Genomic DNA, 14,916 nt, shown 5'->3' on the forward strand with positions numbered 1-14,916 from the left:
TTGACTTGAAATTTTTAGTCCGTTGCGTCGAGCGTTGAGAGTTGACTCTGGTCCCGGTTCCGGATTTTCGAACGTCCTTGCGTATAATTTAATATCTTGTACTTTGCGTTTTGAATCTTGTACTCTTGTAATTTTGAGACGTTTCTTATCAATAATTGGAACCTTATTGATTGTATTTTGTACTTTTGAGCTTTTTGGTCGTTTGCGTCTTCAATTCGTCGAATCTGTCTTTTGTCTTCACCTTTTATTATTTAAACGAATATCACTTGTAAATAGGACAATTGCAACTAAAAGCTTGTCTTTCTTGAGGAATAATGCTATGAAATATATGTTCGTTTTTAGCATTATCAGTTATTATTTACTTACTTGTTCATTGATTAATTATTACTTACAAGTTACAAGATCAAACTTACTAGTTTGATTCTTCATTTATCTTGTATTCACAAGAACACTCAAGAACATAAACTTACTAGTTTATGTTCTACTTTTAAAGTTTCAAAGACTAAAGTTCATGTGTTGTGAAATCATACTTGTAATTCATGTTAGTAAACTTTAAAGTTTGCTTTCTTAAAGATCAAACTTTGGTTTGAATCTTTAAAGTATGAAACCCATGAACTTATTTACTTGTTTATTTAGTTTTCTTGCACTTTAATTTTGTGATTTTGGTTGTTGTTGGTCAAGTACTACAAGTTAGTCCTGATCTCATTTCTCTTGAACAAAAAGTTAAATTTACTAGTTCAAGAACATGTAAATGAAACTTTTTAATTATAACTTGGTACACTTATGTTAGATCTAGACTTTTGAGTCTTGGATCTTCAAGATCAAACTAAGAACTATGTTCTACAACTCAAGATCTTGATTTCATAAGTTTACTTTCAAGTTTGTAACTTATTATTAGTTTTAAAGTTCATGTATGTGTTAGATCTAAGACTTTGAAGTTCATGTATGTATTAGTTTTAAAGTTCAAGTTTGTAACTTATTATTAGTTTTAAAGTTCATGTATGTGTTAGATCAAACTAAGAACTAATATATATATATATATATATATTTGAGTTGTGCTACATGTCTTAGACCTACACTTGTGTCATAATAGTCAAAACTTGGTTAATATTACTTTTACATTTCATGTATGTGTTGAATCTAAGACTTTGATGTAACTTTGGTTCATCAAAACACTTGCAACACTTAAGTGAATTGTGCTTCATGTCTTAGACTTACACTTGGGTTATGATGGTCAAACCTTGGTGAAAATGATGCAAACACATCAACAAGTTGTACACTTGAAGCTACATGCATCAAGGATGAGAACCGTGATAAGCATCGAACACCAAGAACCACCGGAACCTACTGGCCTGTCTGTTTTCTGTATTCTGGGTCTGATCAGTAAGACCTGGGCTGTTGTGATTATGATTTTAAAATAGCTCTGTTCGAGTAGATAACTTTTCATATAGGACTAGTCTTAATCCGAGTTACGGTTTAGGATTTATGGCCCTCCGATCGTCACTATGTCCTTTAACGTTGTGCAGAAATTTCTGACCTACTCGCACTTAGACCGTCGCCACGGTCAAAAGAAGATGAGTTTGCTTCTGTAAACTTTACCACACTTAAGGGACTCATATATGGAGCCATGGCCACTGGTCTCACCTTAATTCAGTAAGGGTAGAGGCCGTGGTGACTGATCAAAGTCAGCCTTTGTTTTAAACTACTTTCATGAACGAAACTTACTTTACGCCTTTTGTTTGATGATGAATGATGATGACCTTTAAGACCTTATTTACATACTTTTAAACCTATTCGGACGATTTACTGACCTAGTGATATTTTGACTTAGGTTGAGGATCCGTTTGGACAACCTTCATTACTTGCTTACTTTTCGAGTCATACTTTACCGCTACTTTATCATTGTGAGTTATAGCATTCCATTTTTACTTTAACTTATTTTGGAACTGAGAATACATGCGGATTTTATGTTTTAAATACTAGGCACGAGTACTTAAACTTTATATATGTGTGGGTTATATAATGGCAGAAACATTCCCTTTAGCTCGGTAACGTTTAGTCGTTGGTTTTTGAACCGGTGAACGCGAATCTTAGATATGGATCCATAGGGTTTGACATCCCCACTCGGGCTTGTCGCGCTAGCATTTAACGAGTGTTTAATACTTTGTAATACATACGCACTTGCTAAGTGTACTTTCAGGGGGTATAAACGTTAAGTTAGTTACCAAGTGCCCACATTTAACATATACTTTATCATACTATTTTGAAATGCTCTTTGTAGCACTGAAATCTCGTAGCCTACCTTACATACTATTATACTTAAACTATAGCTCACCAAACTTTGTGTTGACGTTTTTAAGCATGTTTTTCTCAGGTGCTTAAGGTTATTTGCTTCCGCTGTCGTGCTAGTCTTGCCGTAGACACCCGCTGCTCTAGTGTTATCACCGCATGAACTGTTTAACTTGCATTCAGACTTTAATACATTTGAAACTATGTTTTGTAATGACCTAAGGGTCACATACATTTATTCATGCTTGTTACTCATAGAAGCATACTGTTGGTGTAAAATAATTGACGTCGGTTATGACATCATCTTTTTATCGTGAATGCAACTTCTTTTATTACAGCATATAGTACTTAACCTTGTAATGATCCTGTTGTTGATGATTCGTACACGATGGTTTTGTACGGGGCATCACAGCTGGTATCAGAGCATTGGTTGTAGGGAATTAGGTTGCATTAGTGAGTCTAAGACCGACCCGAGTAGGATTCACTAATAGGACTAATCTACAACTTGCTAGTTTACGTGTTTCTGCTGAACTTACTGCATGCTGCTGCTTGCTTTTACTGCTATATGTTGTATGCTACTACATGATTTCACTACTATATGATATCACTTGCTTTCGATTGCATGCTACTTCTGTACGATTCGTTATTATTGCCATGCTACTTATTGTTATACATGATTTAAACTGTTGGCCTAATACGTGCTTGCTTTATGACTTACTGACATGGAAAATTTATTTTTCCTGGTTCAGATGTCGGATGTTCCACCTGCTATTGTTTTGGGCAGTTTAGACTCTTCAGCTACCCCACCTACCACCGTTGCCGATCCACCGATCCCGATACGCACGAGTGACCCCGGCGCTTCATCTTCCGGGACTAGCAGCCAGCCGCCTGTACCAGTGGCTACTATTAACGGACACGTGGACCCTACGGAGATTCCAGATCCGTCTGCTCCCGGACCCTCGGAGCCACAGCCCCGCATCGGTGGTGTTGTGATTCCCGCAGAATTCGGGGAAGGGCCATTCCGTAACCATATGCGCATGCCGTGCCGACGCGCTCCTAATGGACGTTTAGTTCCGATTTCGCCAGGCAGATACAGACAGATGATGGCCACCCACGGACGGCCAGTTCAGCCACCCGTACAGCCACCACATGATTCGGACGACCCGTCATCCAATGATGCTTCATCCGATGACACATCCTCAGACGACTCCAGTGATGATGAGGACCCTGCTGATGCACCTATTCAGCCACCCTCCACCCCGACGAAGAAGCGGTATCGCTTTGACGGTACCATCATTCCGAGGATCAACGGAGGACGAGCCTTCACTGACGTATTTGGTCGGCGTCGTAGGGTTACTGCTCGTAAGCGGCTTGTGACGTACCCTGCCGACCCACAGATACGTAAGGTTCCCCATTACGTACTGACTATTTCTAGAGCCGAAACGTCTGCACCTCGTTTCATGAGGTCTGCACCACTCGCACCACCAGCACCACCTGCACCACCGACACCACCGGCACCGCCTGCTCCACCATCTCCCACTGTCAAGGAATTGACAATGGAGGTGGAGATCCTCCGAGCTCGGGAAGCTGAGCTTGAGGAGCAGATGTCTCAGGTTATGGACATCCTTCACCCACCTTCACCGTAGGGCTTTTGTATTTAGATTTCGTTATGTAATCTAGTTGTAGTTTTTATGTTTCACTTATGTATTGTACGAACTTATTCAGATGTATGAAACTTATTATTATTAATGGAACTTTGCGTTATTTAATTCTTGTACGATGTTCTATTTACATTACTGTACGATGATTCTGTGGTATTTGTACCTAGATGCGTTATTTAATAACATGTGATGTTTTGATTCCATGTTGGTTACTATATACTGTATTATTACTATTTGAATACTGGATTTTGACTTGAGTCAAAAATTTTGTTTAGAACATCATGGCTAACGGTCGATCCACACCTACTGCTGCTCAAATTGAAGAGATGATCCAAGAACGTGTAGCTGCAGCCATTGCGGAAATGCAACCCCAAGCTCCACCGCCACCACCACCAGTTATCCCACCCGTTCGAAATGGGTGTACTTACAAGGAATTCCAGAGCTGCAAACCACATAACTTCAGCGGCACTGAGGGACCAGTTGGTCTCACCAGATGGTTCGAGAAGCTTGAATCAGTATTCCGAGTTAGCAACTGTTCGGAGGACAATAAGACCAAGTTTGCTTCGTGCACACTATTTGACGGCGCACTAACGTGGTGGAACACGTTAGCTCAAGCGAAGGGTATCGATGAGGCGTATGCTATGCCATGGGAAGAATTTAAGTGTGCCATGATTGAGGAGTATTGTCCGAGAACCGAAATCAAAAAGATGGAAATGGAATTCATGCAGTTAAAGGCCGTTGGGAACGACCTTGATGGTTATAACAGGAGATTTTTGGAACTAGCCCTGATGTGCCCGACAATGGTCACCCCGGAATTCAAACGAATGGAAAGGTACTTCTGGGGACTCCCTAAAAGCATTAAGGGAAATGTCACCTCATCCAAACCACCGAATGTTCCCGAAGCAATGCGCATGGTGCATACTCTCATGAACCAAATCATTATTGATGAGCAGGAGAAGGCTAAGTCTGAAGCGGGTACTAGTGAGAAGCGCAAATGAGATAACCACAACAATAACAACAACAGGGGATGGACCTATGAATAGAACCCGGCAAAATGACATGAAGGTTTCAGAGGAAACAACAACGGTGGAAACCCCAACCCCAACAACAACACCAACTCCAACCCGAACTACAAGGGAACCTTACCACAATGCAAGAGGTGTTACAAACACCACACTGGGTATTGCAATATTGTCTGTGAGAAGTTCCAACGGTCTGAGCACATCGAGAAAGACTACAAGGTCACCACTTTGAATGGGAAGCCGAATACCAATGGACCTAAAAAGTGCTACGAATGCGGGAAGACGGGCCATTTCAGAAATGCGTGCCCAAACAATCGAAAAGACAGCGGACCACCTCGTGGTAGAACTTTCAACGTTAATGCAAGGGACGCCCGAGAAAACCCCGACTTGGTGACAGGTATATTCAAAATCAACAATCTCTTAGCTTCTGTCTTGTTTGATACTGGTGCGGATAGAAGTTATGTATGTAGACATTTTTGCGATAAGATCAATTGGTCATTAGTCCCGTTAAAAGAGAGTATGCTTGTCGAGGTCGCCAATGGAAAACTTGAAAAGGTTGGCCATATTAGTCGTGGAACTATTATCAATATAGCTGGTTCAGATTTCGAAATTGATTTGATACCAATCAAACTGGGAAGTTTTGACGTGATCGTTGGTATGGATTGGTTGAGCAAGATAAGGGCCGATATTATCTGTGGAGATAAAGCACTTCGCATACCACAAGGAGATGGCGAGCCACTGATCATCTATGGAGAGAGATGTACCTCGAAGTTGAACCTCATTAGTTGCGTGAAAGCGCAAAAGATTATGAAGAAGGGACGTTTTGCTGTCCTAGCACATGTGAAAGCGGTAGAAACCGAGGTGAAGAACGTGAACGACGTTCGAATTGTGAACGAATTTTCCGATGTCTTCCCTGAAGAATTGCCTGGATTACCACCGCCGAGAGCTGTAGAGTTTCAGATCGATTTAGTGCCGGGAGCTGCACCTGTAGCTCGCGCACCTTATAGACTCGCACCTTCCGAGATGCAAGAATTACAAAGCCAACTACAAGAACTACTTGATTGAGGATTTATCCAACCAAGTTTCTCGCCTTGGGGCACACCTATGTTGTTTGTGAAGAAGAAGGATGGATCCTTCCGTATGTGTATCGACTACCGTGAACTCAACAAATTGACTATCAAGAATCGGTATCCTCTTCCACGAATTGACGATCTTTTTGATCAACTACAAGGATCGAGTGTCTACTCAAAGATCGATTTGCGATCCGGTTATCACCAGTTGAGGGTGAAGGAAAGTGACGTGATGAAAACTGTATTCAGGACCCGTTATGGTCATTATGAGTTTCTCGTGATGCCATTCGGTTTGACAAATGCACCTGCCGTATTCATGGACCTCATGAATCGTGTCTGCAAGCCGTACTTGGATAAGTTTGTTATCGTCTTCATAGATGATATCCTCATCTACTCTAAGAGCGAAGAAGAGCATGAGCAACACCTCTGACTAGTACTTGAACTCTTGAGACAAGAGCAACTTTACGCCAAATTCTCTAAGTGTGAATTTTGGTTGAAGGAAGTTCAGTTTCTGGGTCATGTTGTGAGCGACCAGGGTATCAAAGTTGATCCCGCCAAGATTGAAGCCATCAGCAAGTGGGAGACCCCCACTACTCCAACTCACATTCGTTTCTCTCTGATTGCGCTTCCTTTGACCGCACTGACTCACAAGGGCAAGAAGTTCATTTGGGAACCCGCACACGAATCAGCATTTCAAACTTTGAAGAAGAAGTTAACCACCGCACCTATCCTATCACTTCCTGAGGGTAGTGATGACTTTGTTGTTTATTGTGATGCATCGAAGAGTGGTTTTGGTTGTGTACTGATGCAACGATCAAAAGTTATTGCCTATGCCTCCCGCCAATTGAAGATTCACGAGCGGAACTACACTACTCACGATCTTGAACTTGGAGCCGTTGTCTTTGCGCTTAAATTGTGGAGACACTATTTGTATGGAACTAAGAGCACTATCTTCACCGATCACAAGAGTCTCCAGCACATCTTCGATCAGAAGCAACTGAATATGAGACAGCGTCGATGGATCTAGACGCTCAACGACTACGATTGTGAACTCCGTTATCATCCTGGCAAGGCCAATGTTGCAGCTGATGCTTTAAGCCGAAAGGAGAGGATGGCACCTCTTCGTGTTAGGGCTCTGAACATCACCATCCATTCGAACCTCAACAGCCAGATCAGAGTAGCCCAAGATGAGGCTCTCAAGGAGGAGAACATATCTCACGAACATTTGAACATACTTGTCTCTCGATTCGAGTTTAGGGAGTCTGGACTTTGATGTTATGCCGGAAGAATTTGGGTACCTCTTTATGGAGATCTACGAAACCTTATACTTGATGAAGCACACAAATCGAGATATTCGATTCACCCCGGTGCGGGAAAGATGTACCACGACCTTAAAGAACAGTATTGGTGGCCGAATCTTAAGAAGGACGTTGTGACCTATGTTGGTAAATGTTTAACCTGCTCGAAAGTTAAAGCCGAGCATCAGAGACCTTCTGGTTTACTTCAACAGCCGGAGATCCCACAATGGAAGTGGGAAAGGATCACAATGGATTTTATCACCAAGCTGCCAAAGACAGTGGGCGGATACGATACCATTTGTGTTATTGTTGACCGCCTCACCAAATCTGCACACTTCCTAGCGATGAAGGAAACTGATACAATGGAAAGACTTGCTCAATTATACATCAAAGAGGTTGTATCTCGTCATGGTGTACCGTTATCGATCATCTCAGATCGCGATCCCCGTTTTGCTTCTAGATTTTGGCGTTCTTTACAAGAAGCCATGGGGACTCGTCTCGACATGAGTACAGCATATCACCCACAGACCGACGGGCAAAGTGAACGAACGATTTAGACATTGGAAGACATGTTGCGTGCATGTGTCATCGATTTCGGAAAGTCCTGGGAAAGGCATTTTCCATTAGCCGAATTCTCGTACAACAACAGTTATCACTCTAGCATTAATGCTGCACCTTTTGAAGCATTGTATGGCCGTAAGTGCAGATCCCCTATTTGTTGGGCCGAAGTAGGCGAAAAGCAAATCACCGGACCCGAGGTAGTCCATGAAACAACGAAGAATATTGCTCAGATTCAAGCTAGACTTAAGACTGCCCGCGATCGTCAAAAGAGTTATGCCGATCTTAAATGTAAAGACTTTGAATTCAACATTGGTGATCGTGTAATGTTGAAGGTTGCACCTTGGAAGGGTGTGATTTGCTTTGGAAAACGTGGAAAGTTAAACCCACGATACATTGGTCCTTTTGAAATCTTGGAACGTGTTGGACCCGTTGCTTACCATTTGGATCTACCAGCACAATTGAGCTCAGTTCATCCTACCTTCCACGTGTCAAACTTGAAGAAGTGTCTTGCGGCACCGGAACTTATCATACCACTGGAAGAACTTACGATTGACGACAAACTCCACTTTGTGGAAGAACCAATTGAGATTATAGATCGTGAGATCAAAACTTTAAAACGCAACAAGATTCCATTTATACGAGTAAGATGGAATGCCAAACGAGGACCTGAGTTTACTTGGGAACGAGAGGATCAAATGATGCGGAAGTATCCTCACCTTTTCCCGACTCCTCCATCTATCTCAGCTTAAATTTCGGGACGAAATTTTCTTTAACAGGTGGGTAATGTAACGACCCTGGAATTTCCAACGTTTATTTATTAATAATTATTATTATTAATACGTGTGATAAAACGAATGTAGGTTATTACATTTACATGTTGCCATGATTGCCCGAACTTGACTTTAATTGCCAGAAACGTCTTTGTGACACACGAAACTTACACGAATAATATTTTCACATATTATTTACATTCATGATTAGTTTTATTAATCATTTTAATTAACTATGGTTATTAGTTAATTACTTGGGCTTTAATTGGATTCATTTGTTAATTACATACAACTTGGGCTTTTAATTGAACATGGGCTTATACAGCCCACCCTACACCCTTAAGTGGACTAGTTAGCCCATACATACATGTAAGTAATCCATTTGAACTTAACTAGTTAGTTAAAGACTTAAGGAATTTAGTTAACATACAATCCCCATGCATGGCCATCCATTAACCAACTTTTTCAAGCTTTACATACAAGTGACCAAGGAACAACTCTCTCCTCCCTTCCCCACTTCTTGGCTGACGGTTTTGGGGTATTACAAGGGGAGTTCAAACTTTTTTTTCATTACTCACTTGCTAGCATTTTGCTTTCACTTTCACACACAAAAAAATACTTGTAACTTCTCTCATTTTTCTCTTAAGGTTTCTTTCTTTCTTGTAAGTAAATGGAACTTATTTTCTCTTCTTCTTTTCTTACAAAAACCGAACCATACAACACATATCATCATCATTCTTTTGTTGTTGTTACTTATCTTTGGTTATTATTTAGTTACTTGTTCATTGATTAATTATTACTTACAAGTTACAAGATCAAACTTACTAGTTTGATTCTTCATTTATCTTGTATTTACAAGAACACTCAAGAACATAAACTTACTAGTTTATGTTCTACTTTTAAAGTTTCAAAGACTTAAGTTCATGTGTTGTGAAATCATACTTGTAATTCATGTTAGTAAACTTTAAAGTTTGCTTTCTTAAAGATCAAACTTTGTTTTGAATCTTTAAAGTATGAAACCCATGAACTTATTTACTTGTTTATTTAGTTTTCTTGCACTTTAATTTTGTGGTTTTGGTTGTTGTTGGTCAAGTACTACAAGTTAGTCTTGATCTCATTTCTCTTGAACTAAAAGTTAACTTTACTAGTTCAAGAACATGTAAATGAAACTTTTTAATTATAACCTGGTACACTTATGTTAGATCTAGACTTTTGAGTCTTGGATCTTCAAGATCAAACTAAGAACTATGTTCTACAACTCAAGATCTTGATTTCATAAGTTTACTTTCAAGTTTGTAACTTATTATTAGTTTTAAAGTTCATGTATGTGTTAGATCTAAGACTTTGATGTAACTTTGGTTCATCAAACTTCATACAACTCTTAAGTGAGTTGTGCTACATGTCTTAGACCTACACTTGTGTCATAATAGTCAAAACTTGGTTAATATTACTTTTACATTTCATGTATGTGTTGAATCTAAGACTTTGATGTAACTTTGGTTCATCAAAACACTTGCAACACTTAAGTGAGTTGTGCTTCATGTCTTAGACTTACACTTGGGTTATGATGGTCAAACCTTGGTGAAAATGATGCAAACACATCAACGAGTTGTACACTTGAAGCTACATGCATCAAGGATGAGAACCGTGATAAGCATCGAACACCAAGAACCACCGGAACCTACTGACCTGTCTGTTTTCTGTATTCTGGGTCTGATCAGTAAGACCTGGGCTGTTGTGATTATGATTTTAAAATAGCTCTATTCGAGTAGATAACTTTTCATATAGGACTAGTCTTAATCCGAGTTACGGTTTAGGATTTATGGCCCTCCGATCGTCACTATGTCCTTTAACGTTGTGCAGAAATTTCTGACCTACTCGCACTTAGACCATCGCCACGGTCAAACGAAGACAAGTTTGCTTCTGTAAATTTTACCGCACTTAAGGGACTCATATACGGAGCCATGGCCACTGGTCTCACCTTAATTCAGTAAGGTTATAGGCTGTGGTGACTGATCAAAGTCAGCCTTTGTTTTAAACTACTTTCATGAACGAAACTTACTTTATGCCTTTTGTTTGATGATGAATGATGATGACCCTTAAGACCTTATTTACATACTTTTAAACCTATTTGGACGATTTACTGACCTAGTGATATTTTGACTTAGGTTGAGGACCCGTTTGGACAACCTTCATTACTTGCTTACTTTCCGAGTCATACTTTACCGCTACTTTATCATTGTGAGTTATAGCATTCCCTTTTTACTTTAACTTATTTTGGAACAGAGAATACATGCGGATTTTATGTTTTACATACTAGGCACGAGTACTTAAACTTTATATATGTGTGGGTTATATAACGGCAGAAACATTCCTTTTAGCTCGGTAACGTTTAGTCGTTGGTTTTTGAACCAGTAAACGCGAATCTTAGATATGGATCCATAGGGTTTGACATCCCCACTCGGGCTAGTCGCGCTAGCATTTAACGAGTATTTAATACTTCGTAATACATACGCACTTGCCAAGTGTACTTTCAGGGGGTATAAATGTTAAGTTAGTTACCAAGTGCCCACGGTTAACATATACTTTATCATACTGTTTTGAAACGCTCTTTGTAGCACTGAAATCTCGTGGCCTACCTTACATACTGTTATACTTAAACTATAGCTCACCAACCTTTGTGTTGACGTTTTTAAGCATGTTTTTCTCAGGTGCTTAAGGTTATTTGCTTCCGCTGTCGTGCTAGTCTTGCCGTAGACACCCGCTGCTCTAGTGTTATCACCGCATGAACTGTTTAACTTGCATTAAGACTTTAATACATTTGAAACTATGTTTTTTAACGACCTAAGGGTCACATACATTTATTCATGCTTGCTATTCGTAGAAGCATACTGTTGGTGTAAAATAATTGACGTCGGTTATGACGTCATCTTTTTATCGTGAATGCAACTTATTTTATTACAGCATATAGTACTTAACCTTGTAATGATCCTGTTGTTGATGATTCGTACACGATGGTTTTGTACGGGGCATCACAGCAAGGCTGCTATAACCGAACCCAGTGAAGAGACTGTTAAGAAAGCTGATAATGGGAAGAGAAAGTGGGATAATAACCGCAATCAAAGCCAAAGTCAGCAGAAAAAGCAGGATACTTCTGGTTCGAATAACCGCAGTCAGCGTGTGTGTCCTCGATGTTACAAAGCTCATGATGGTTACTGTATCGTTACTTGTAAGAGGTGTTCCAAACAGGGACACATTGCTAAGGATTGTGCGGTGCTTCTGCCGGGTTCTGCTACTCCTGCTACAGGTGGTAATAATGGTAATAATGCTGGTAATAGAGGTGGGAATGGTAATGGTAATGGAAAGTCGAATTATGGTGGTAATCTGAGAGTTTGTTATGAGTGTGGGAAGCCGGGGCATTTCCGTGATGCCTGTCTCAACAAGAAGACTACAGAGAATGCACGTGGTAGAGCGTTCAACATTAACGCTAGGGATGCTGAAGAAGATCCTAAACTTGTTAATGCTACGTTCTCGGTCAACGATTTATCAGTTTATGTACTATTTGATTCAGGGGCTGATTTGAGTTTTGTGTCGAGTAAATTAAGTCCAAAAATTAAAACACCGTTAACTCCTTTAGACAATACTTATGTTGTTGAAATAGCTAATGGTAAAGTGCTTACTGCTAAGACTGTGCATCGTAAATGTAACATTAGTTTGGCTGGTAGAGATTTTAAGGTAGATTTGGTACCGATTGAACTTGGTAGTTTTGACATTGTTATTGGGATGGATTGGTTATCTGCGAATCGTGCTGAGATTGTGTGTTATGATAAAGCTATTCGTATTACTAATGTGGTTGGAGAGCCGCTGATGGTTTTTGAAGATAAGAAATGCCGACAGTTAAATCTTATTAGCTGTTTGAAAGTTCTTAAACATCTTTGCAAGGGCTGCCATGATATTATAGCCCATGTTGTTGATTCCAATAAAGAAACGAAGAGCGTTGGTGATGTTCATATTGTTAGAGATTTTCCTGAGGTATTTCCTGAAGATTTACCTGGCCTACTACCGCAACGCGCGGTGGAATTTCAAATTGATCTTGTTCCAGGTGCTGCTCCTGTAGCATGTGCTCCTTATCGTCTTGCGCCTTCCGAACTCCAGGAATTGTTAAGTTAACTCCATGAGTTATTGGACAAAGGTTTCATTCGTCCTAGTTTGTCCCCTTGGGGAGCTCCTGTTCTATTTGTTAAGAAGAAGGATGGTTCTTTCCTTTTGTGCATTGATTATTGTGAGTTAAACAAGCTTACTATCAAAAATCGATACCCTCTTACGAGAATTGATGATCTGTTCGATCAACTTCAGGGTTCATCTATTTATTCAAAAATTGATCTTCGTTCCGGCTATCATCAGTTGCGTGTTAAAGAATCTGATGTTTCGAAAACTGCTTTTAGCACCCGTTACGGTCACTTTGAGTTTCTTGTTATGTCGTTCGGATTGACAAATGCACCTGCTGTATTCATGGACCTCATGAACCGTGTGTGTAGACCCTATCTGGATAAGTTCGTTATTGTGTTCATCGATGACATCCTTATTTATTTGAAGAGTGATGAAGAGCACGAGGAACATTTGAAGTTAGTGCTCGATCTGTTGAGAAAAGAAGAGTTGTACGCTAAGTTCTCTAAGTGTGAATTTTGGTTACGAGAAGTTCAATTCCTTGGACATATTGTTGTAAACAAGAGATACAAGTTGATCCTGCTAAGATTGAGGCGATTGAAAGGTGGGAAACTCCGAAAACTCCTACTCATATTCGTCAGTTCCTAGGATTAGCAGGTTACTATAGAAGGTTCATTCAAGATTTCTCTCGTATAGCGAAACCTCTGACTTCTTTAACGCACAAGGGGAAGAAATATGAGTGGAAGGATGAACAAGAGACTGCTTTTCAGATTTTAAAGAAGAAGTTGACTACCGCTCTGATATTGTCACTACCTGAGGGTAATGATGATTTTGTTGTTTATTGTGATGCTTCGCGTCAAGGCTTTGGTTGTGTTTTGATGCAACGAAAGAAAGTTATTGCGTACGCGTTACGTCAGTTGAAGATTCACGAACAGAACTATACAACTCATGATTTAGAGTTGGGGGGCTGTTGTTTTTGCGCTTAAGATTTGGAGACATTATTTGTATGGGGTTAAGAGTACTTGTACACAGATCATAAAAGTCTTCAACATATCCTCATCAGAAACAGTTGAACATGAGAAAACGAAGATGGATTGAGACATTGAATGATTAGGATTGTGAACTTTTGTATCATCCGGGTAAGGCCAATGTGGTGGCGGATGCGTTGAGTCGTAAAGAAAGGGCTGAACCTCACAGGTTTAGGGCCTTGAATATGACAATTAGAACAAACCTCGCAAGGCAGATTCTTGAGGCACAACAAGAAGCCTTAAATGAAGAGAATTTTGTGAATGAGAACGTAAGAGGTATATCTAAGAAGTTTGAGGTACGAGCAGATGGTACTAGATACTTTGCAGGACGTCTTTGGGTTCCGAAGTTTGGTGAACTGTGACAACTTGTTTTAGATGAGGCTCATAAGTCTAGGTACTCTATTCATCCTGGTTCAGGAAAGATGTATCATGATCTTAAGGAGCGGTATTGGTGGCATAATTTGAAAGGTGATGTGGCTACGTATGTGGCTAAGTGTTTGACATGTGCTAAGGTTAAAGCTGAACATCAAAAACCGTCTGGACTTTTTGTGCAACCTGAGATTCCCGAATGGAAGTGGGAAGGAATTACGATGGATTTTATTACTAAGTTACCGAGAGTTGCGGGTGGCTATGACACTATTTGGGTGATTGTAGATCGACTCACTAAGTCGGCTCACTTTTTGCCAATTAGGGAAACAGATTCGATGGAGAAACTCACTCGTTTGTATTTGAAGGAGATTGTTTCTAGACATGGTGTTCCTATATCTATTATTTCAGACCGAGACAGTCGATTTGTATCGAGGTTTTAGCGATCCTTACAGGAAGCCTTGGGAACTAGGTTAGATATGAGCACCGCTTATCATCCTCAAACAGATGGTCAGAGTGAAAGGACCATTCAGACATTAGAAGATATGTTACGAGCGTGTGTGATTGATTTTGGTAATGGGTGGGATAAATATTTGCCGCTAGCTGAGTTTTCTTATAACAACAGTTATCATGAAAGTATTAAAGCCTCACCGTTTGAAGCTCTGTATGGTAGGAAGTGTAGGT

Source organism: Rutidosis leptorrhynchoides, chromosome 11 (assembly GCF_046630445.1).
Source record: "Rutidosis leptorrhynchoides isolate AG116_Rl617_1_P2 chromosome 11, CSIRO_AGI_Rlap_v1, whole genome shotgun sequence".
In the NCBI taxonomy this organism is placed as follows: Eukaryota; Viridiplantae; Streptophyta; class Magnoliopsida; order Asterales; family Asteraceae; genus Rutidosis; species Rutidosis leptorrhynchoides.